The following is a 24337-nucleotide window of genomic DNA, read 5'->3' on the forward strand; positions in this document are numbered from 1 at the left end:
GCAGTCTCTCTTGTTTGTTGTCCCATTCCCTATTCCCCCGTATCTCAGTGCTCAGTCTGACTGGGACCTGGCGTGTAGGGGAGTTGGGAACTAGCGTCTCATCTCCTTGGCTGTATTGTTCCAGCGGAGCCACAATTCAGATACTGCTTCTGACACCATGTTTCCGTTTGGATATGGCTCTAGCTAATGATAATTTACTGAACACTAGCTCTATGGAGGTGTGGCCCCGAATCTCTTCGGACCATAACCCGATAAAGCTGATATTCTCCACTCCACATAATCGACCCTGCCTCAGATCATTCTCCTTTCCAAGATATTAAGTATCAGATTCTGTTTTTATAGCTGAACTTAAAATCCATCTTAATAACTTTATTGAATTTAACCAGAAAAATGAAAACTTTGTAACTTGTATGTATGTTGTTGAACCTGCTTTTATGATTTTAATTAATCGAAATAAAGACTTTTGACTGACTGACTGACTGACGACTGAATTTAACCAGAATTCGACCACATGAACCATGGTCTGGGACGCCTGTAAAGCAAGTATTCAGGAGTTTACACAGGATTATGTCTTCAGACAAAATTTGGAGCGTCGCAAAATTAATGAATCACTAATCTCCAGTATTGCCGAACAAGAAATATTGCTGGCTACAGCTTTACGGCTAAATCCATCTTCAGTAGCTGAAATAAGTCTGAAATTAGGGCAACTGAAAACAGATACAAAGGCAAAACTTTTTCAAAAAAATAGTGCCAACTTACATAAATTTAGAATAGCGCAATATGAGGGAGGGGATAAAATCGGCAAAATCTTGGCCTACAAGGTTGCAGAGGACAGAGCTAGCACTCTGATCACTAGTATTCGAGGATCTGATGATATGCTATATGATCAGCCGAATGATATACTATAACAATTTGTGGATTTTTATAGCTCCTTGTATACCCCGGAGTCTTCTCCATGTGTTGACTTAATACGGGACTATCTGGATGAGAATGGGATAAATATTGGTAATTTTTCAGAAATGGACCAACTTTCGGAAGATATTACCGGACTAGAGCTTAACCAGGCTATTGCTTCTCTACCTGCTGGGAAGGCCGCAGGTAAAGATACTACCCCTATCGAGATTTATAAAATCTGTTTAGAGGAAGTGTCACCTCTACTACTACAAGTCATACAGTCCATTGGGGTAACTGGAAAAGCTCCCAATTCATGGAACAGGGCTAAAATATATATTTTTTCTTAAAAAGGGCAAACCAAAGGAGGAAGGGGGTCATACAGACCCATCTCTTTGATTAACACAGATGCAAAAATATTTGCGAAACTTCTAGCAACCAGGTTGGCTCCCCTTATGCCTAAAATAGTCATCCCGCAACAGCATGGGTTTGTGATTGGGAGGGATACCACCACTCACGTTAATATGGCCATAACGACGTTTGATGTGGCAGGGACGGAATCCACCTCACTCGGTATGATCTTGCTGGATGCCGAAAAGGCTTCCGACCGAGTGGGGTGGGATTATCTCTGTTGTGTCATGACAAAGATGGGGCTCAGGGGGCAATTTGTAAAGGGGATACGGGCGCTATACGATAATCCCACAGCTTGTATTAGCTATGGAGGGCTGACCTCCTCAGATTTTACCATCTTACGTGGCACCCGCCAAGGCTGCCCCTATCACCTCTATTTGCCCTTTCTTTGGCACGATTTCTACATGCTCTTCAGGTTACAACCCCGAATTGTGCCTTTTAGATCCAGCTTACAGTCACTGAAAATTACGGCGTATGCCGACGATAATGCCATCTATTCTTCTGATCTTAGAGAGCCCTACAAGGGATTACTATAGAGGCTTGTACATTTGGAAAGGTTTCAGGCTACAAGCTTAATATAAATAAAACTCAAATTGTAGCTAATTATGCACCAACGGCGGTGGTTCCAGAAATGTGTAAAGTCGCCACTTACCTTGGCGTAAAGATTACTTCTAAAATAAGAGAAATTAATCATATTAATTACAATGAGCTAATTAAATCTACTACTCTGCTACTAAAAAAATGGCACAGACTCTCCTTGAACTTAATTGGCAGAATCAACCTAATCAAAATGAAGGTTTTACCTAAATTTTATCTTTTTCGTTCAATCCCATTTGCACTGAATAATCTTTTTTTAAGCAATTAGATGGAATCTTCATAAGCTTCATATGGGGATTTCTAAAAGCTCGAAGATCGCTGGCATTGCTAAAAAACAGTTTGGATAAGGGTGGTCTCAACTTCCCTGATGTCAAATTATATTTCTGGGCCTCGTTTGTTAAGCGTCTCCAGTCTCTACTCAATAGTGAAGACCCGTTTTTTTTTCTTCATTTATTTATGTTAAAATTTGAATCAAAAATGTTTTTGTTTCGAGTCAATGACCCCAACTATTTCAAGAGGGTGAAATTAAGACTGCTAGGGATGCAGTTAAGATTTGGTCCAATATATTAGTATTCTGTAAGACTACTTTGTACCACCCGAAATTACAGCTTTGGGGTAATCCGGGTTTACCTGGGGTTTTTAATGATGGTCTGCTCAGGGTATCAATGTTTTGGGTGACTTGTATGGCGCACTTGGGTTCTTAGATTTTCATACACTTAAAATATTGTACGACCTGCCGGAAACAATGAGATTTAAATATTTACAGATACACGACTTTTTGATATGGAAAAATAAAATGTATGAAACCTTAGATTGCAATATCTGGAACGGTCTATATGCATCCAAAAATAAGTCGACTATAAGTGAAGCTTACATGTGTCTTAGTGCTTTTAAAACGGATGACTGTTCAAAATTAGCAGAGAAATGGAGCCGTAAAATGGGCTTAAATATAACACCCAAGCAGATAGCCAGCTCTTTCTCCAATATTAATAATTCCGTCCGATCATCAAGTATAAGGCTGCAACAGTTTAGAACTACATGCATGTTGTATTATACACCGGAAAGAATTTCCAAGTGGTCCCTTAATAATACCTATTGTGATCGTACTAAGTGCTCCAAGTGTCAAGTTGTAGTAGCAGACTTGGAACATTTGCTGTTTTCTTGCCCAGCCTTAAAGGAATTTTGGGCGGAACTACACAAAGTTTTTGAAATTAAGGAGATTCACCTACCACCTATTACCGCTTTAACAGTACTATTGGGTATACATCCTGTTTCTTTGCCTAGGCCAGCACTAGTTAAGATTCTTTTTTCTTGTGCAAAATTAATACTAGCCAGAGCCTGGATCTCTCCTAAAACTCCTAATATTGTAGACTGGTGGTTATTAGTAAACAAAATTTACTCTATGGAGCTGGCTTAGGCAAAACTCAGAGGTGCCCGGTCACTAAGAAAATTTGGACTTCATCTAACTACTTTCTGTTTGTAATGGGTCTTCAGTTAAACGCAACAATCGCAACATTTCTGCTGCTCTACTTCTAGTATGTATAATACGAATCGAGTTTTCTGTGTTTCATCTGCGTACTAAGTGGAATATGAAATATGTTATCGAAATCACTTTTTTTTTGTAAACCTTGGCTTTCTTTATTGTATATGTACTGGTATGTTTTCCTCATCAGTTTGTCAATAACAAAAAAAACTTTTTAAAAAAAAGGAAAATATTAATTTTAAAAAATTCTACAATTGTTTCCCCATCATCTTCCCCTTTCTCAAAACTGTTTTAGCGGAGTCTGGAGGTGATGCAGGTAAGTATATGGCATTTCTATAGTGCCACCTAAGCCAAAAGGCTGGAGAGAGCGCTTTAAATATCAAAGACAAGCATAAAGTCAGTGAGTGATGGAGTGGTAGCTGATTTGTGGATAGGTAATGCATTGTGATGAAGCCTTTAAAGCAGTGCACCTTCAACTCTTTCCTAACCAGGAGCAGTGTTGAGGCAGTCCTGATTGATACAGGAATGTTGTTCCAGACCCTGGGTTAATGCATTGTAAAGGCCTGATGCATTGTTTTTTTCTTAATGCAATTGGGGCCAGATGTACAACGCTTGCATTTTGCAACTCGTGCTCGCAATTTGCGAGTCGCAAAATGCAGTGTACAACATTGTCGCTTTTGCGACCGCAAAAAACGGTTGTACATCTGGCACTTAGTGTGCAACAGATGTGCCAATAACCACCAGAGATGGTGAGCTTGTCAGCAACATAAGTCAGGGTGCTGGTCATGATTGCTTTGTAAATGATGCAGCTGGTTTTGATGATGTAGGTCGGCAGGTGGGGCCAATGAAATTCCATCAGGAATGTGATTAAATTCCTTCAGGCTCACCTGACATTGTTTTGAGTGAGGTCTTATTTTATTTAATCTTGACAAGGTATACTGGGTTGTTAGGAAGAGCTATGGAAATTGAGAGTACAAACGTATTTATACTGAAGATAGATTGATATTTGTGGACCATACTTTAGCATACTGGCTATAGCCCTCGACTGGTAGAAAGCCACCAATAACTTGGGTAGTAGATGCGGCAATTTCTGAACCAAGGTTAATTAAGTTCACAAAATTAGCTATGAACAGACCATAGGGTATCAGTGGGCGATTACCCTCCATTAACCCTTTTTTCGACACGTTAAAGTCCCTGTCGACAACACTTGAGTGGGCAGGAAAACAATTCTGAGTAAAATACGTGACATTGAAACTACCAAATGAGCAAGGGGGACAGGCAGCGCCAAGCTTAGACCTGTACTATTACTGCACCCAAGTGCAATTCGTGCACTACTGGCTCGACCTCTAGCCCCCCACCCCCCACCCTCACCCCCACCCCAATTGACTAATATGGCTATTGAGCATGATACTGCTCGACACAATCCTCCGAGGCCCCTGCTGGGTAAATCCCCACCAATAACCGAAAAGATATAGACACAGTGACAAGCACACAGTTAACATGGGACGGCATCCAAAGGAGGCAGGGATGTCCTACACTATATTCATTTAAACAGCCTCACGCATACCCCTTAACAAAGCTCACGTGGGAAGCAGGTGTCCATCTGCGCCTATCTAAATAGAGGGAATCAAGAAAATTGATATTTTTTTTCCGAATGCCTGCTTTATTGACATTGCATCAGCCACTGATGGGCTACACTTTACCACTCTTGACACCTTCCTGTTCCTCTGACTCCGTGCACTATGCAAAACTACCTATCCATCCTTTCCCCACTAACTGGTTGCATCTTGAACACAAACAGCGCTCATTACACTACAACAAGCAGGGAACTTGTTACCAGGTTGGACTCGGAAATGCAAACGGAAGCCCTGTAGTAGAGCCCAAGGCAAGGTCGCTGTGGGAGGGGGATTTAGATGAAACCATTTCAGACAAAGAGTGGTCATACTGTTGTGGGCAATTTAGAACCCTCTCCTTAAATGGCTGCCTACGGCTTATACACTTCAAATTCCTACACCTTATATATCATACGCTGTCGCGTTCAACAGATGAAAAATCCATATCTACTCTATATAAACACGATGCGCTTCACCTAATCCAGATTTCATACACTCCACATGGCAATGCCCACTGGCTGCATACTGCTGGTGCAAGCTTTTTTGACTTTCATCCAACATGACTGAAGTAGACATGGCTCCAGCCCCGACAACAGCCCTCCTAGGATAGACTAATACTGTACTCGGAGCAGTTCACAAATGCACCTCACTGGTACTGCTAGTAACAAAACGGCATGCTGCATGCGCTTGGGGCAGCGACCAACTTCCAAAAGCCTAAACGTTACTGCAGGAATTATCCAACTGTAGCTAGCAGTTCGCCACAGATTGTACTACAGTGCCAAAGACCAATAGGCCCAAGGACATCTGGGTTCCTCTTCACTCATCCCTTTTTACAAACAATATGGCTGACCCCTCCGCCAGTGTACCTGCCCCATCACAATAATCAGTAACATCTCAAAGAACAGAAATAAAGGGCCCAACTGGTCTGGCGCATGGATTGATCTCAGTTTATTTGACTAAGTTGGCTATTGGGAATGCAACATGTATGATCTTTGTGATGAGTGGTCCATTCCCCCTCCCACTGGCAACTATTCCCTATGATGTAAAGACAGATCTATACTGCAGAGCATCATAATGTGTATGGTGCTCTGTATTGTTTGCGGGACTATTGTTCACTATGTACAGCAGAACTAAAATAAATAAATGTACCCCCTGAAAAAAAACAATTGTTAATTGAAGGTTACCCCATTTGACATTACCACAATTTAAGACAAATAGAAGAAACTCCAAGTTAGCTGTGCAAAGTACAAATAGGGAAAGGGTCTATGTAACAGAAGACAATTGTTTATTTGTCCTATTTATAAATATCTAAGAGGTAAATTACACCTCCCAATCTTCTGACAACTGGGAGTGACAAGAAACAAGTTGCCTACCTGTACACTGTAGTTCTCCAGTATTGATATCTTTTATAGATTTACATGCTTGAATCTTCCCTGTCGTCATGGTGGGAGTCCCACAGTGACAGTATTAAAAGCAGTGCTAAAGCAATAGCATTAAACTCCATTGTAAAAGCAATAGCAGTTAGTAGCCAATTCCCATTGATTTAATACAACCAAACTTCAGCCAATCAGAGCAGAGACTGAACCACTCATCCCCCGCAGAGCCATCATACCTCAGATTTTGATCACAAGTGTAAATGAAGTAATAGAGGAATACAATTGGTGAGCCTTAATGGGGAGGAGGGAAGGTCGCATGAGAATCTATAAAAGTTATTAATATTAGAGAACCACAGTGTACAGGTAAGTAACTTGTTTTCTTCTCCAGTATTGTACCATTTATACATTCACATGCTTGAATCAGACTAGTTAGTAGAATCCAATGAATAATGGCAGCGGGCAAGGCGAACCATCCCACGATATGAGACCCAAACTTAAATACAAATTGTATGAAATCAAGATCGATATAGCATAGCATTAGGCAACCATAATAACGTTTTTAAACTGTTAAATAACTACAAACAAAATAACAGATGTTTTGAGCTTTATATCTGCATACCATATTAATACAGTCTTCTCAAGGTCGCCTTGCCAACCGCTACATCTGCCTTACTCCAGGATCCCAGGTAGTAATGCTTTGTGACTGTATGGGCATTCGCCCATGTCGCTGTCCTGCAGATGTCAGGTAGAGATACTCATGCGAACAGGGCTGACGCTGCGACCTTCAAAGTTGAGTGAGCCTTCACCTTCACCTTTGCAGCCAGCAATCTTCTCATGACAGAAGATTATATTTCAAGAGACCCAGCGAGCAACACTAGCCTGTGATAAGATATAACCCTTTCTTGGAGCAGAGAAAGAAATTAGCAATTGACTGGATTTTCGGAAAGTGTTTGTCCTTTCCAAGTAGAACTTTAAGCAACGCTTACTGTCTAGCGAATGCAAAGCTCTCTCTGCAGACAAAGAATGGATTGGAGAAAAAAGAAGGCAGAATGACTGGTTCATGGAGGTACAATGATGAAGGTACCATGGGGATGATTGTAGGGTTAGTGTGCAGAACTACTCTGTCTTCTACAAATTGTAGGTAAGGTTCTTTTATCGTGAAACGCTGTCTGTATCTAGAAACTGATGCAAGGTACAACTTAATAAATGTATGCGTGGAGGAGTGTGGCTCACTGATTAGAGCGGCAGACCCTGATGAAGAGGTCTGGCCCGGGACCAGGGTACAATTCCCGAAGCGGCAGGGTCCTGAGCCCCAAAAAAAAATGTCCACGGACTCGATAATTCTCGCCTCGGTGCCTACTCTAATCATGGGGTCCCACGCTGCAACTCTGGGCAATAGCTTGCTCAATCCCCGCTGCGGGATGCCTGGCTTTCACCTTGGAGATGGCCAGTAGGGGTTATCTCACAGGGAAAAAGCCAGGACGGGTTCCCAAGGCAAGCGCCTTGATGCCTTCGGGTGATACGTGCGCTATGTAAGTCGCAATACATTTACATTTACATATGCTTAAGGCTTGATTTGGCGAGATGTATTAGATAAGGCAGAATCTGTTCAAGTATAAACAAGAAAGAATGGCAAAACTGAGAAGCACACCATGAGCAGAATGGTTTCCATTTTGCTGAGTAGCATTTAAGTGTAGAAGAAGCTCAAACTTTTTGAAGGCTAGAATTACATTTGTCAGAAATTGTTAGAGTTCCAAATTCAGCATGTTAAGAAGCAAGACAGACAAATTGAGAGGGTGAATTTCCGGATGAACCACTTGGCTCTGGTTCATTGAGAGGCGATCCTTCGTCGGCTGGAACTGAATGCATGAACACTCTTGATAGGCGATGAAGCACGGTGTACCAGTACTGCCTCGTCCACGCCGGGGCAATTAGAAGGCACAATTCTCTTTTAGCTTTCTGTAGAATCTTTGGAATAAGTGGAAACGGCGGAAATGGGTAAGCTAATGTCCCCACCCACAAGAAGCTGAATGCATCGCCCCAAGAACCTGCCTGGGGAAATCTTCTGCTGAAGAACTTGCATTTTTTGTTGAGGTATATAGCGATGAGATCTAATGTAGAATATCCCCAAAACTGAAAAACCTTCTTTATGGGCCTCTGGCTGAGTTCCCACTTGTGACTCTACTGGCTTTCTCTGCTGAGGGACTCGTCCCACATGTTTTGCACTTCTGGGACATGCTCTACTATCAATGAGATGACGTTGGCTATCTGCCATTCCCTTTTTTTGCTGTGCTTGGGTTGAGAGAACCAGTGATCTTGTTCCTACCTGGTTTAGCAGATAGAATATGGTGGTTGAGTTGTCTGTCCTGACGAGAACCAAGGAGCCTCATAACCTTGGAAGAAAGAGTAGTAGACCAAGAAGGATTGCCTTCAATTCTAAGAGATTCATATGACATATTGCTTCCTGACTGGACCACTTCTCGTGGACCTCTAGATCCTACAGGTGGGCTCCTCATCCTCCAAGAAGGCATCGGTTGTAATCACCACCTGGGGCACAGCAGGAAGGAAGGAGAGGCCATGTGAGATGTTCTTGGACTATCCACCAGGACATTGCTGTCTTCATCTCCGAGGTTAACAAAATCATGTCCTCTGAAAAAAAAACGAAATTGTGTCCACTGCGCGTCGAACTGTTTCTGAAGCGGCAATTGGAAATTTAAGGAAAGCAGGATTACATCCTCCTTAGCATGGATTTGAAGGTCCTTACAGAAATGCACTTTTTTGAAGAATGTTAGCGTGATTGCCTGCAAGCTGGAAATCCTTTTTTCTGTGAGAAAGGCCTTTGAAAGCTTCGTATCCAGGATTGCTCCTTAAAACACCAGCGATCTGGAGGGACGGGAGATCATTTTCCCTGTTTAGATGGAGACCTAGGGGTTGGAAAAGTATTTGACAGGCCTCTGTGGACTTCTTTCCTGACTGGAAGGCATCTTCGGTGACGGACCGCTTTCTATATATACAGCATTGAAATAATTTGGCTGGACAGCGGACGGGCACTTTATCGTCCTGACCCTTGGACCTTTGCGGTGGGACGCCAGAATCCCCTATTGTACATTTACACCTGCCCTATTCGATCGTCATTTGAGGCCGTGCGCTCTCAAATTCCTGGTAGTGTTTTATTTACACTTCATAAACAAACATCAGGACGTTCATGACCTGTGGCTCGTGACATGTACCCTTTGTCTACTCATTTGGATCCTAAATCAGGTTACTCCGCTATTCTTGGAGTGTACCCCCTCATAACCTATTACTTGGATTTTGGACCGGGTATCCTAATATTAAGAACAAGAAACCCCTATATGGAACCTATGATTTATTTATTTGCGCCCTGACGAAGGACCTTAGGACCATTAAGTTCCTTTTCCGAAACGCGCGTCGGCGTTTTTGTTTGCTTTTCCTTATATTTCTGTAATATTGATTGAAATTGATTGTCATTTACTGTATACCTTTTGAACCGTGTGAGTAGTGGGTTTGTGATTGTGTTGTAACTGTTTGTGCACATCGATTGTTTGAATGGTTCTGACTGACTGAGTTTGCCTGGTTGTGTTCATGATTTATGGGGGTCCTCTTTTGTGTGTATATAGTATAAATATGTATATATAGATAATTTGCTGTGTACTGTGGTCACGATTATGAATATATACTGCTATTATGTTTCAAAATATTATAAAAGTATGTAAATAAAAAGTGATAATATTTTTTGAATAGCTTTTGCTTGTGGGACAATGTTTCTTTATATATGTATCTAGGATGTACCACCTAGGTTTGAATATTATTAAGTGAGTGGGCTTGTTCTTGATTTTGTCTATTTTTCCCTGCCCCCCCCCCCCTCACTTTATCAGTTTTTCAGGGACCCTCTGTTGTTACTACTGACTGGAAGGAGGGACCTTGATTAACCTATCGTCCAGGTAGAGGAATACCTGGTGACCGGACAGCCGGACAAAATTTGCCACTGGCGGCATGCACTTGGTAAATACTCTGGGGGCTGATTTTAACCCGAAGGAGAACACGTTAAATTAATAAGGGGACCCGGTCACCTCTAACTTGAGAAATCTTCGGTGGTTCAACTGCAAAATCTCCTGAACAGATAGCATCCCAAGGATTGTTTTTTGAAGAACTTGTTCAATATACCATAAGTTCCATTACTTGCCTCTACATTCCAGATATCTTTTTGATCAGAAAGAAGCGGAAAAAGAAACCTAGGTTGCACTGATTGTTTGGCACCTTCTCTATTGCCTTTTTGGAGGGAAATATTCTGATTTATTTTTGGAGAATTGGAAGATGACAAAGTGAGATCTTGCATGGAGTAAAATTTGGAGACTTTTGAACGAATTTATGGATGTAACTGTGCTGGAATACATCAAACACATGTTTGTCTGAAGAGATGACCTTCGATTGATTGCAGAATTTGAATAACGTGTGAACGAACTATAGCGAGACTACAGTGACAGGAGCCTGCGATACTTCAATGTCTCCTGTTGGCATCCTGGGACGTTGCAGTGCACAGTGCGCAGTGCTGTCTGGAACATGTGGATGTTGTGGTTGGCATGTAGAACGGAGCTTAATATTGCTAACAAAATCCCAGTTGGGAGTAAGGCTGAACCCTATGCTAGATCTGCGGTCGTAAGATATAATGACCTTAACCACTGTTCCGAAAGGGCTGAAACCTCCTCTGCTGCAAGTTACCCAGCGCTTAGTCGTGTTTGTATCAGACTTAATCAACTGCAAGGCATCGACGTGTTTTCGAAAAGGTACTAGTTGTCGAAAGGCATCTCCAGTATTTTGGGCTGTACCTCTGGGTGGAATATAGTTGCTTTAAGCCAACTTTGGCGTCTCAATACTGTCGCTCCAGTGATCTGTCTGAAGGCTGTGGAAGAAATATCCATGGCCGGATCTATGACCTCAGCAGAGGCCTCTTCACCTTCTGCCAGGATCTCTCTTGCCTCTTTTTTTCTTGTCCCCTGGGAGATACTCCAACAGATATGTCACTCAACAGATATGTCACACCATATCTGCCGATATTTCCCAAGGTCGAAGTAGCTGCCATCGCGGAGAACCTCTTGCCTATGTTCTCCAGCCGGGATGCTTCCTTATCTGTAGCGGTTGTGCATGGCGAGGAAGGATTTTTTGTTCTTCTGTGAGCCACTTGCACGTTGACCGAACCTGGCTGAGGATGACCAATGAGACATATAGGGTAAACCTCAGGAGCCTTGTACTTTTTGTCAAGCTTTGGAATCACAGCCACTACAGACACTGATTTCCTAATACATTTTGGGCCTTTATGCCATATGAAATCGGCGATAGGGATAGCATGACTGGTGTACTACATTCCTCCTTTAAAATCATAGAGGAAGCACTCTGTTTAGCTGGTATAGGGAGGTCGAAGCATTTAGAAGCTCTCTCAAGCAGGTTGTGGAAACTACGAATATTCATAGGCGGAGAATCGGCTTCTGGTGGGGTAGGAGACACTGGCATTGGTGTGACAACCATCCCTTTTATGGACACTGGGATTGGTCTGACTACTTCAGATTACAACTAGATCAAGCAGCAAATCGCCCCAAGAAACTCTTCGAACTGGTCAAACAGCAATCTGTTTCCACGCCAATCCTCTCCGATTCGAATGGTAATCCTCCCTCCTGCGATGAATTTGCCACTTTCTTCATGGAGAAATCTCGACTCATCTCCACCGACCTTGCCTCTAAGAAGGCCCTTTTGCCCCATGCCTTAACTGCCTCGCTCCCCGACCTGCCTGAAAAGTGTATCCAGACATTCGCTGGTGCTAAGAACAATGCTTAGTGAAAAAGACATTGAAAATATTCAAGACTATCAACCCGTCTAACCACTTCGGTGACCCGCTGCCTCCGGCCATCTTCAAAGAGATTAAGAGCGCTCTCATCCCCACCTGGACCAAGATTGTAAATGCTTCCTTATCTCAAGGCTTGATCCCCGATTGCCTAAAAGCAGCTCAGGTTTCACCTATTCTAAAAAACTCAATGCCGACAAATCGGATCTCAATAACGTCCGTCCCATCTCCAACATCTCCACCCTAGCGAAACTTCTCGAAAAATGTGTCCAACCCCAGCTCTGTGGTCGCATTGAGAATTACCACTCTTAGACCATAATCTATCTGGTGTCAGGAGGGGTCACAGCACTGAATCGGGCCTCATACACGTTTTTAATGACATCCTGAAAATGCTTGACAAAAACGAATCCTGCCTCTTGATCCTCCTTGACCTCTCATCTACTTTCGATACAGTCTCGCATGACATTCTCCTATCCATCCCACAAAACAGAATGGGTTTCTCGGATCTGGTGCTCCGCTGGTTCTCATCCTTCCTTCTCCACAGATCTCACAGATTCAAGTCAAATCACTCTCTCAGCCCTCCCCAGTACTCATGGGAGTCCCCCATGGATCCCCCATGGATCCGCCCTCTCTCCTATCCTCTTCAATCTTTTCTTGCAACCTCTCACTAACCTACTTAACTCTATGAATATTCTCTTCCACATGTATGCAGACGACACACAACTAACTGAAAATGTCATCCCCGGACAACATTATCTCACTAAATTCTATCCTCACTTCAACCCAAAATTGGTTAACAGAGAATCATCTCCTGCTCAGCGCTTCTAAAACGGAATTCTTGCTCATCTCCCCGCCGAACCACACCCCCAAGATCGATCTCTGGTTACCTCACCTCACTACTCAACTGCACTCCCATCATTATAGATTCAGCCAAATCGCTTGGAGTCACAGTGGACAAGTACCTGAGTATGAAGGCTCATATCAGCAACGTTTGTAAGGGAGCAAACCACCTGATGACACTCAAGGATCAAACCCTTCTTGCCTCAAAAGGATTTCAAGCAGGTGGTACAAGCACTTGTCTTATCAAGGTTAGACTTTGGCAGTGCAACTCTCTGTGGCCTTCCTAAATACGCCTTGGCTCCACTTAGGGCCTCGCTAAACTCTGCAGCAAGATTGATTACAGGTTCCAAACAACACGAGCACATCTTCCCAGTCCTGAAATCTCTCAACTGGCTACCCTTTGAAGCACGAATCCAGCTAAAGATTGAGATCCTGACACACAAAGCCCTGCACTTCAATACGCCCACTTATCTAGCACAAAAACGAATAGTTTCTTACCCGTCGGTGTAGTTTTGCAGCTTGAAGATCTTTCTGGATTCACTATGCTGTGCATATTCCGCAATCTGGTGGTTGGGTCCGGAATCGTAGTCTTTTTCCTCTTTTTTTTCGTAGCCCAGGTGGGCGTCGACGTCCCACCTTCTGTTGGACCTTCGGTGACGTCGGCATGCTTCCGGCGGAAGCTACCACCCTTGGGCGCCATCTTCGGATTCTTTTTTCTGTCTCTTTTTCTCTTTTGTGCTTGTAGTGAATCCATGGCTATGTATGTTAATCCTCTCTTTTTTTTTTTACGTAATTCTTTCCACGTATCTTGAAAGCTTCAACTTTATTCCCTTTTTTATGCATTTCCACCTTCTTTTCCAGCCTCATCTTTCTGGCGGAGGCGGGTGGGTTCGCTAGTGAATCCAGAAAGATCTTCAAGCTGCAAAACTACACCGACAGGTAAGAAACTATTCGTTTTGCAGCGTGAATCTTTCTGGATTCACTATGCTGTGCATAGATTTTGTAGCGGTTTTTGTTACTTTTGTGGCGGTTGGGTGTAAGATGAGCGCTGGTTGTTGAAAATATGTTGAAGCACCTTCTGTCCTACTTGTGCTTCCTTGTTCATTTGAACATCCACGCAATAGTGTTTAGTGAACGTGTGAACTGAAGCCCATGTTGCCACCAGGCATATGTCCTGAATTGGTGTGTTGGCCAGAAAGGCAATTATTGCTCCTTTCTTCTTGGTCGAGTGGGCCTGTGCCCCTCTTGTTAGCTCCTGGCCCGCTTGCTTGTGGCAGAATTGTATAGTCTGTGCGATCCATCTAGCTATGGTGTTTTTTGTCACTGGTTTACCCATGTAACTGTTTGCGAAGTATACGAAGAACTGTTTTGTCTTCCTGTGTCCTTTCGTCCTTTCAATGTAGTGCATCACTGCCCTTCTTGCGTCTAGAGTGTGGAGTGCTCTCTCAGCGCTTGTAGTGGGGTTTTGGAAGAAGCTAGGTATCTGAATACTTTTATTCATGTGGAACCTTGACACCACCTTCGGCATGAAGTGGGGGTCCGTTCTCATTAAGACCCTGTCACTGTGTATCTGGATGTAGGGCTCCTGTAGTGTTAGAGCCTGCAGTTCGCTCACTCTCCGTAGCGATGTGATTGCTATCAGAAAAGCTGTTTTCATAGTCAGCATTTGCAGTGATGCTTTGTGGATAGGTTCGAAAGGTGCTTTCATGAGCTCTGTCAGTACTACATTCAGGTTCCAAGCCGGTGGCAGCATTCTTTTTGGTCTATTTTGAACAACAAGGGGACCCCAATTGGTATCAGCGAGGGACCTCGGGGAGCTTAATCATATAAAGACAACAGTGGTCCCTAGCAGGGAGACAAATGAATGAAAATAAATATAGACTCAGTCAGTTCTATATTAGTGAAGACATACCCAGCCGGGCAGGGGTCTTCAAGGTATATATTTCAATCAAAACATACAAAACAAAATAACACCTTCAGCACGTGAATTGCTGAAGGTGTTATTTTGTTTTGTATGTTTTGATTGAAATATATACCTTGAAGACCCCTGCCCGGCTGGGTATGTCTTCACTAATATAGCATTCTTTTTGGTGGCACTTTTCTTTTAGCCCCTTCCAAGAATCTTTTTACGACTTGAGATGTGAAGAAGCTTCTCCCTGTTTCTTCTCTTGTGTATGCCACAATCGGTGCCAGGTGTACCCTTAGCGAGGATGAGCTTAGTTTAGTCTTTATTAGGTGCGTGAGGTACCTTAGCACCGTAGATTCCCTGGTCAGTTTTCTGTGTAGTTTTTTCTTGCAACACCACTGAGTGAATCTTTTCCATTTTTCCCCATAGCATTTGCGTGTGCTGGGCCTTCTTGCCTCTCGCAGCACCCTCAGGGTGCTCTCTGGTAGTTTTAGATGTGCGAACTCTAAGTCCTCAGGAGCCAGGCTGAGAGGTTGAGGCTCTCCGGCTCTGGGTGTAGAACTTCTCCGTTTTCCATGGGGAGTAGGTCTCTTCTTTTTGAGAACTTGTGGGGGGGCCCCTGCGCCATCTCCATTATCTGAGAGTACCAGGTCTGCCTGGCCCATTGTGGTGCCACCAGGATCAGCGTCATGTTGCTTGTCATGCATCTGTTGAGAACCCTGGGGATCAGTGGTATCGGGGGAAAAGCGTAGGCAAATGTTTTTGACCAGCTTATCCGTAGGGCATTCCCCTGTGACAGTGCCTCTGGTTGCCTGGATGCAAAGTATTGGCATTTTGCATTCTGGCGTGTTGCAAATAGGTCTATTGTCGGAGTGCCCCACCTCCTGAATAGTTTCTCTGTCTCATGTATATTGAGTTCCCACTCGTGGGATGCTGAAGTCTGCCTGCTGAGCCAATCCGCTTCGACATTGTCCTTCCCTGGCAGGTGTATGGCTGGCAGGTCTATTTTGAGTGGTATTGTCCGTCTCCAGATTTCCTATGCCAAGCTCGACAGGGTGAATGATTGAGTTCCCCCTTGTTTGTTTATGTAAAACATTGTTGTGTTGTTGTCTGTTTGTATCAGCACCTTCTGGCTGTACAGGTGTCTCTGGAAGGCCTTGAGTGCTAGCAACACTGTTTTCAGCTCCAGGTAATTGATGTGTCTGACCGCATCTGTAGGGCTCCACAGGCCCCTCACTCTGAGATTGATCATGTGAGCGCCCCACCCCTTCTGGGATGCGTCTGTGGTAATGGTCACTGTTGGGTCCGGTGGTGTTAGAGGTTTCCCTAATGTTATCCTTTCCTTGGTCCACCACCTTATTTCTTACTGCATCCTGTGCGTTACAACCACTAGATCCTCCCAACTTCCTGTAGCTTGTGACCATTGCTGTTGTAGCCACTCTTGGAGCGGTCTCATCTGTAGGCGTACATTGGGGACCAGGTGTATGCATGACGCCATCATCCCCAAGATCTTGCTCACTGTCCTCACTGTCAGAGCTCGCCCCTTCTGGTAGTGACGTTTCTCCCTCGGTAGGCTGAGTGTTCTCTTTCGCTGGGTGACACCCTGCATTGGACGGTGTCGATTTGAGCACCCAAGAAGATCTTCACCTGCTCCGGTTCCATTGAGCATTTTCCCCAGTGTATGGAGAATCCCAGGCCTGTTAGCGTTCTCGTGACTTGCTGTGCGTGATCTTTGCAGGTCCTGTAAGAGCTTGCCTTTACGAGCCAGTCGTCGAGGTAGGGGTACACGTGTATCCCCTCCCTTCGCAGATGCGCGGCCACTGCCGCGAGGCATTTGGTGAACACCCTTGGTGCGGATTTTAGACCGAAAGCCATGGTTGTGAATTGGTAGTGATTGTTGTTCACTGTGAACCTCAGCATGTGCTTGTGCTGCCTGTTCATGTGGATGAGCAGGTACGCATCCTTGAGGTCTATGGTGGACAAGAAGTCCCCGGCCTTTATCTGTGGGATGACTTCTTGTAGGGACGTCATCTTGAATTTTTGGGTCTTTACATATTTGTTTAGGAACCGTAGGTCCAGGGTGGGTCTTAGGCTTTCGTCCACTTTTGGTACCAGGAAGTAGTTTGAGTACACTCCTCTGTTCCGTTCTTTGAATGGGACCATTTCGATGGCCTCTTTGAGGAGTAGTTCTTGAGCTTCCTTTTGGAGCAATCGCAGCTCTGTTCCAGGGTGCTCTCTTCTCTTTGGCTTTCTGTTTGGTGGATTCTTTAGCAGCTCTATGCAGTATCCGAACTGCATGATGTTCAGTATCCACTTGTCTGTGGTGATTTTTGGACCCTCTATGTGTACCATTGTTTACTGTTTATCATTGTGTTTTGTGGGGGTTTTTTTCCTCACAATTGCTGTGTATATTTCATTTTGTACTCTCCACCAACTTATTGTAAAGCGCTCTGATATCCTTCTGGATCTTGTTTGCGCTATATAAAACTTTATAAATGAATAAATAAATACATTTCTCATCATAGAAGCAGTATCTGCTGTCACTCTTGTAGACTGCGTCCTAAGGTCCCCAGATAAAAGCCTAATAACCTTCTCTGAAGTAATAATACAGCACATAAGACTATCCATCTAGATATAGTCTATCTAGTTGAGTGTAGCATGATTGTTTGAACAACCCCATACTTTATGAAGAGAGGTTGGTCTTTAACACCTTCCATGCTATGGCTTTTCCCCTCCTGTGCTGGAAAAGCTCGAAAGGCATTATTTCATGACGAGCTCACCTTGTCATAAGCACAGCTCAAATACAAAAGTGTGCTTCATGACGAGCTGAGCTCGTCATGAGCATGGAAGGGGTTAAAAATGTTTATGCTTTTATCAACAGGGAAACATAAACCCTTTTAACATCATGATTTGGTAGAGGACGAGACCTTAGGATATTTTATTTCAATGGAAAATTATGTACAACTCTTCAGCACATAGAGCTTAAACCACACTCATCTTTCTGGCTAATTTAATAGCCGCAACAAAGAAAATCTTGGGCGAAAGAGACTTCAAACAAGCATTATGCTGGACTCAAAAGAGAGACCCACTAGGGAAATACAATAAGCAAGAGCACCGATGATTAAAGAAAACTATAAACCAGATTTAGGCAAATAAAAGGCACAGAACTGTTTCTCATAGGCATGTCTGGTTGTCCCAAGCGTTTGTACACCAGAAGTAGAACCTCTTACACTTGAAAGCATAATATGCTCTTGTGGAAGGATGTTTCACTTCCTTCAAGATGGCCACACAATCATCTGGGAGCTATATACTTTGTTAGGGGTTCACTTCATGTGGATGCAGAGGAATCACAATTGTCACATGACCCTTGTCTGTACTGGAGAATATGGATAGTGTAAAGTTACAGTACTGAAAAGATACCATGCCCTGACTTTATGGACAAGAAGGATGTGTCAAGGTTGCATAACTGTTGCAGGGCAACACAGCCATACATGCCCTTCAGATGAGACTACCAATTAAACATGGTCAACAACAGCAAATCGGAATGGAACAGCATCAAAAGAAAAGCCAGAGCCTAATGGTGTCACATAACACTAGCAAGGTCCAGTACTCAAACAGGAGATGTGGAAAGGCATCCACGAAGCAGATTCTATAGGAATCCAACAAATACCAACAGGAGTGCAATTCGTGCAGCAATTCTATTGACAGCACAAAAAGATGATTTTAGTGTTGGCCCTGGCTGGATAACGGAAATCCAGAATTAGCTCTCTACCATGGATGGTTGAAGAACAGTCTATCCCCTAGTCTATGAGACTCAAGTGTATGAATGTATCATTCAGCAAAGTTAAACTGTGAAGGCATCTGTATGGAATAGAGAGCGTAGGGCATTCTATGTTGCCCAACATATTTCCTAGCCTTTTCTTCAGACTGGAAAATGTAAAGCATGGATCCCAAACTTGGCTGAAACATCAAACAAGCATTTGTAATCCAATCGGTTACGCATTTGTGAAATTTACAGCTCTTTGCGTTGAAAATGAAAAATGTTTTACTTTCGTTTTTTATTTGCAATGGAGTGATTATATTTGCATAGCGCTATTGCCATTTGTATGACCTTGCGGCGCTAGAGAACCAAATAATGGGAAATAGGTTATGAGGGAGGGGAGAAAAGAGTAATGCCTGGAAAAAAAAGTAACATCCTGGAAAAAGCAAACACTCATAGGGAATGCAAGATAAAGTAAAGCATGTGAAATGTAAGCAGAGCAACATAGTTATCTGAACGCGTTTACACTTAATATTTAGAAATCAAGGAGTGTTTTTGCCTGAGAAGTTAAGGACAGGACTACAGGGCCTGGAAAGAGAATAAAGGAACAGCCTGCACCGCTAAAAGCATGGACCGCTAAAAGACTCAACCAGTGACCCAAATGTGATAACAATAATCGGTAACTCAATGAGACAATGGACTCCCATCAACGAACCTTGTAGTTAACGAAAAGCCCATTAACGAAACGACATAGGGGACTTTGGTGATGTGGAACTGTTAAAAAACAGGAAACTTTGAAACAGGAAATCTGTGGCAACCCCTATCAACATAAGCATAAAAATACTTGAGCAAGTGAGCAAACAATTAACAGGTACACATGAAAAGATGTGGTGCTTCCCAAGGTTTGTTAACCGAAACGCCAAAGTTCATCCTTGTGTGTACAATTAAGAGAACAAAGTGAATTGCAGAGCCTTCTGTAAGTAATCAGTGGCGTCAAGACGCACCCTGCATGGGCGATCATTAAACAAAAATCAAAAACACACCCAAATAAAGTGCAGAAAACGAATGCAGAACACAACAATGAAAAATGCTTAATGCGTATTTCCTGGAGTTTACAAAACAACATTTCTATCATGCTGTTAGTTAAGATACAAATGCCTGTAAATCGAAATTAACAAAGCACGAATAAAATTTGAAAATTAAGCAAGATGTTGTTTTATGGTATTCAGGTGCGAGACGAAGCACCCTATTTGATAAAGGACGGCAGCAATGACGGGAGGGAGGGGATGCGGACGAAGAAGCAACAGATGACCAGAGCTGGCCAAACAAAAGAAACAAATGGTGATGTGCTCTGGGAGGGAACCACGCACCCAGAGGCGGGACAGATGGACACTATTGACCAACCAGAGTAAAGGAATTTCGAAAGGTAGGCCAACCAACAAGAAGCATTGGGCATGTTGAGAAACTCAGACTGAATACAGCGTGCCTCGCAGAGCAGAGCATGAGCTGCCCATGCTCAACCTAAAAAGGGACCAACACAATGTCGAACCTGCTTCTAATTAAAGATCAAACATTTCATAAACGGTTTAAAAATTAACAATGCTATATTATCGCTCCACTGGAAGAGTTGCTTTTTTTTAATTGCAAAATGAAAAATAAACTTTCCACAATTTTTTATGGTACTCCGTTATGGTTATCCGCTTTTCATGACAAGCAGGAGATAAAATGTGCACCATCTGGGAAGCTAAAGCAGCATAGCAAGAAGGCCTCTTACGTTGTACAATGATCACCTAGCTCTAACTGGTAAGTAGCAAAAATGCATAATACCCAACACAGTTTCATTTAAATACTTTATTTCGGTTGACGACCATAAAAGCAGCACAAAATAAGAAACACACTGTATATTAAACAAATGATTAGAAGCTTTAATTCCCAAGAGAGGGAGCAACAGTGTTACATTTTCTAAATTGAATAAAATCTATACAAAAAGTCAGTTTCACGGTTTAAAAACACAATTTTAAAAGCAGGACTACGAAAAATCAATATTTGGCTAAAATAAATATTTTCTTGGCAGTCTATATTTGATAGTTAGCAGGACAGAAGTGTACAACTGTAGCTATCGTAGTTACAGTCAATTTATGTACTCAATGTTTAGATTCTAAAGTTTGCATGTGTATCCTAGTACGAACAAGCCCGACTGCTTCTAAGAACTTGGTTATTGCAAAAACCACACAAGACCCAGTCTCTGACCTACAAATAGGAAAAACTGCTTGTGAAGCCGTATTTCAGTGTCTGCACAAGGGGACAAACCAGCGTTTTTGTTGTCTGGTGTATGCTGGACAAAATAAGAGCAAGTGGGCATCTGTATCCAGCAAGGCTCCACAGGGCGAGCAGGCTGCACTACACTGAGTGGGATCTCCATTTACAGATGAAATATGCAAGTGGCAAAGTACGCAACCTACATTTTATATACAAGGATCTAGTAAACGGCGGGTCAATTTCGTCCCAGAAAGTTTCAAACCTTGGCTCACATTTGTGATACAATAAAAAGTCAACTCTACTACCACTGCTAGTTGTTGCCAGTACCTTCCTCTATTTGTTAGTCCAGAAAGCATCTTTGATCCCCTTTACAGAGGAAGCAGAGATTCCCTCTGGATGTTGCCAAAGATCAGAGGCCCCCTTTGTAGAAAGGGATGGCTTGATGCGCTGCAGGGTACTGACACAACTGGGGTTTAGAAGGATGTCCTTCAGTCCATTCTTGAAGCATTCCAGTTTGGGAACCAACCATAATCTCAGACAGTACAAGATTGGTTTTAATCTCAATATGGCATCGATTGGGAGAACATTTAGGTCCACTCTAAAAAAAAAAAAAAAAAGCCTGCGGCGAGCCTTGTGGGAGTCTAAGTGCTGTTCTCAAAAATCTGTTTTCAGCAATACCGAGCGAGTTGACATTACTATGGCCCCATAGTTCAGAGCCATAGTAAGCCGCAGCCACGGCTTCGGCACTCCAGATTTCCAGTAGTGGGGGACACTGAGTGGAAGAATGTATTCTTAGCAAAATTCAGTGTGTCAGCAGCCCTATGGTCAAGAAGTAACCCACTCTTTACAACCTGGCTGTTACATGAGCTGGTGTTAAACAAGCGTATGCCCAGGTCGTCGAAGTCTGAGACTCTTTCCAGATTAACTCTCCCTAATCTAACTGCTCATCAGAATTGTTTGTGGGGGTGACTAGCCATAAATTTTGTTTTATCAGCATTTATGACTAGCCTGTTGGTGGAGCAAAACAAGTTGAATCTCTTTAGCAGTAGTTCCAAACCTTCAAGATTTGTGACACCAGAAGGGTGTTGTCAGCAAATAACAATGCCGGGATCTTAACACCACCCAGGACCAGGGAATAGTTTACGCGCTCCATTAGGAATTCAACACACCTATTGAAAAAAGTAGAAAGTGTTGGAGCAAGAACGGATCCTAGCCTTACCCCCCCTGTCTACTGGGATACGGTTCGTTAGTTCACCCTCTGAGCCCCAACTTACTTGGGCATCATTTCCAGTGTGTAATCTCACGGTAATGACAAGTAGCGCGGGGATGTCCATATCCTTCAAGGTGGCCCAGAGTTTGGCTCGAAGGACCATACTGAAGGCAGCCAGGAGGTTCACAAATGCTAAGTAAAGGCTCCCTCCATTGATATCTACAGTTTTCCACCTCTGCATCAAGAACCTAAAAACCTGATCTACGGTGCTTGTTTTTGAGTGGAAATCCGCCTGAAAGGGGACCAAAATATTATTGTCCTTCAACCATGTGTTCATGTGGCTTAAACTGTTTGCAAAAGCTCTTCTGGGCTATATCCATCTGGCTTATTGGTCGGTAGTTTTCCGGGACCGATCTCACACCTTTCTTGTATAAGGGGACTGTTATTGCTCCCTTCCAGGAATCTGGGATAGATGCACCTGCTGCAATAGAGTTGCAGATGTGGTTTAAATATGGTGCCCAGATTTCAAGTACAGATTTAAATCAATACATGGGAATTTTGTCCAGCCCAGGAGCCTGTCCAGCTTTCAGTTCAAGGATACCCTGTTATGTTTCTTCGAGGGTAAATACCGAAATATCATTTGAAGGCACTTGTCATGGCCAAGATGAATCTTGGACTGTGCTGGGTTGGTCTCCGTACAGCAGCTCTTGGACAGACAAGTCCCGCTCTGTATAAATTAGTTTCCCTTACTATAGAGGAACTGGAAGTGGGGCACCTAGTCCGTGGGTAGGATATTCATTTCAGGTCTCATACTAGATTAACTTCCATGGCTAAATATAGGTCACAAGGTGCTTGATTTTTAATTTGAATGGCTTCTAGGTCATCCTCCCAAATTAGGGAATCCCAGGTTCTCTTGCTATTTTTGATGGTTACTTTACACCTGGTTCCGGCGGCGAGGGCTAAGTTCTTGAGGCCACTACACGGGAATACCAACCAAATATTGGATTACCTGCTGTTGTACCCGCCGGAAATCTGTTGTTGCCTGCACAATTAGCCATTTAGGTAGAAGCAGCCCAACACAGGTATCATGCAGGAAACACTAATTTTTCTGTTTACATATTAAATTTGAAAGTATTCTGAATCTGATACTAATCACTTTGACGTAGACAGTTGACTAGAACACTTAGTTTCAATTGTAGGTCCTGAAGAATCGCTAGCTATTGCACCATAGCGAGAAACATGTCGACCAACTACAGCACACACTAATTTGTGACTCATAACTTGGGAACATAATATCCCAGCGAGTACCAATTAGTTTGATTTTAACTAAAGTAGGGGACCTCCAGATTAAAGTCATTCCAGGTACTGTTAGCTTTATTTTAAACCACTTACACACGTCTACGCATTCCTGGCCCCCCACCCGCACTTCATCTATAAGGCTGTTGGATAAAAGATCTCGGCCAAAGAGCCCCTCTTTGATGTGTTGCCCGATGGGTATTGCACCGTCGAACCAATGAGGAGCAAGCCCAAATGATGAAGCATGACACCTGAAAGGGTGTGTGAGGGCATTGCATCCAACAAAATGGATGCCCAATCGTAGGACTCCATGAGACCCTCCAACATCCCACACTTTTAGAGGTCTGTACAATCCTTATAATCTCTAGGAACAGCACAGCCTTTCTTGTGATTACTTTACACCTGGCCCTTGCTTCCTGGATTAATGTTTATTGGCCATTATTTATGGATTTAAAGAAGGAGGTTTTTGCCTCTCTACATTCTTTATTATACCAAGAGTGATTGTTGGTATGCGTATGGTTGGTGTTTCCTATGGTTTTGGTGAAACAAGAGGTCCTGAGAACTGTGAAACAATCACCATGGAGCTTTACTACATCTGCGGGGCGGATGTCATGATCACTCAGTAACATCAGAAAGGGCTCTAAGTGAGTGTATATTTTACTTAAGGCATCAGGGTTTGCCTCACGGAAACCTGGATGAACGCCTCCTCCGCGGCCACCATCGCCATCCCAGACAGCTACAAGATCATCCGGAGGGACCGCGTCAACCAGACTGGAGGAGGCATCGCCATCGTGCACAAGAACACCATCCGCATCACGACCAACACCGACGACACCCT

The 24337-nt window shown here is 43.3% G+C and overlaps 1 protein-coding gene and 1 long non-coding RNA gene across 10 annotated transcripts in view; one reads left to right on the top strand and one right to left on the bottom strand.

Annotated features, from left to right (window-relative positions):
- Nucleotides 1-24337, bottom strand: part of R3HDM1 (R3H domain containing 1) — a 459574-nt gene that overhangs the window by 272641 nt on the left and 162596 nt on the right. The gene's annotated exons all lie outside the window — the stretch shown is intronic.
- Nucleotides 13676-18561, top strand: LOC147732732 (uncharacterized). The gene is made up of 3 exons (XR_015308491.1): nucleotides 13676-13964; nucleotides 14110-14817; nucleotides 15148-18561. It is a non-coding gene; the product is annotated as an uncharacterized LOC147732732 (long non-coding RNA).

The sequence above is a fragment of the Lissotriton vulgaris genome, chromosome 2_1, assembly GCF_964263255.1.
Source record: "Lissotriton vulgaris chromosome 2_1, aLisVul1.2, whole genome shotgun sequence".
Classification (NCBI taxonomy): domain Eukaryota; kingdom Metazoa; phylum Chordata; class Amphibia; order Caudata; family Salamandridae; genus Lissotriton; species Lissotriton vulgaris.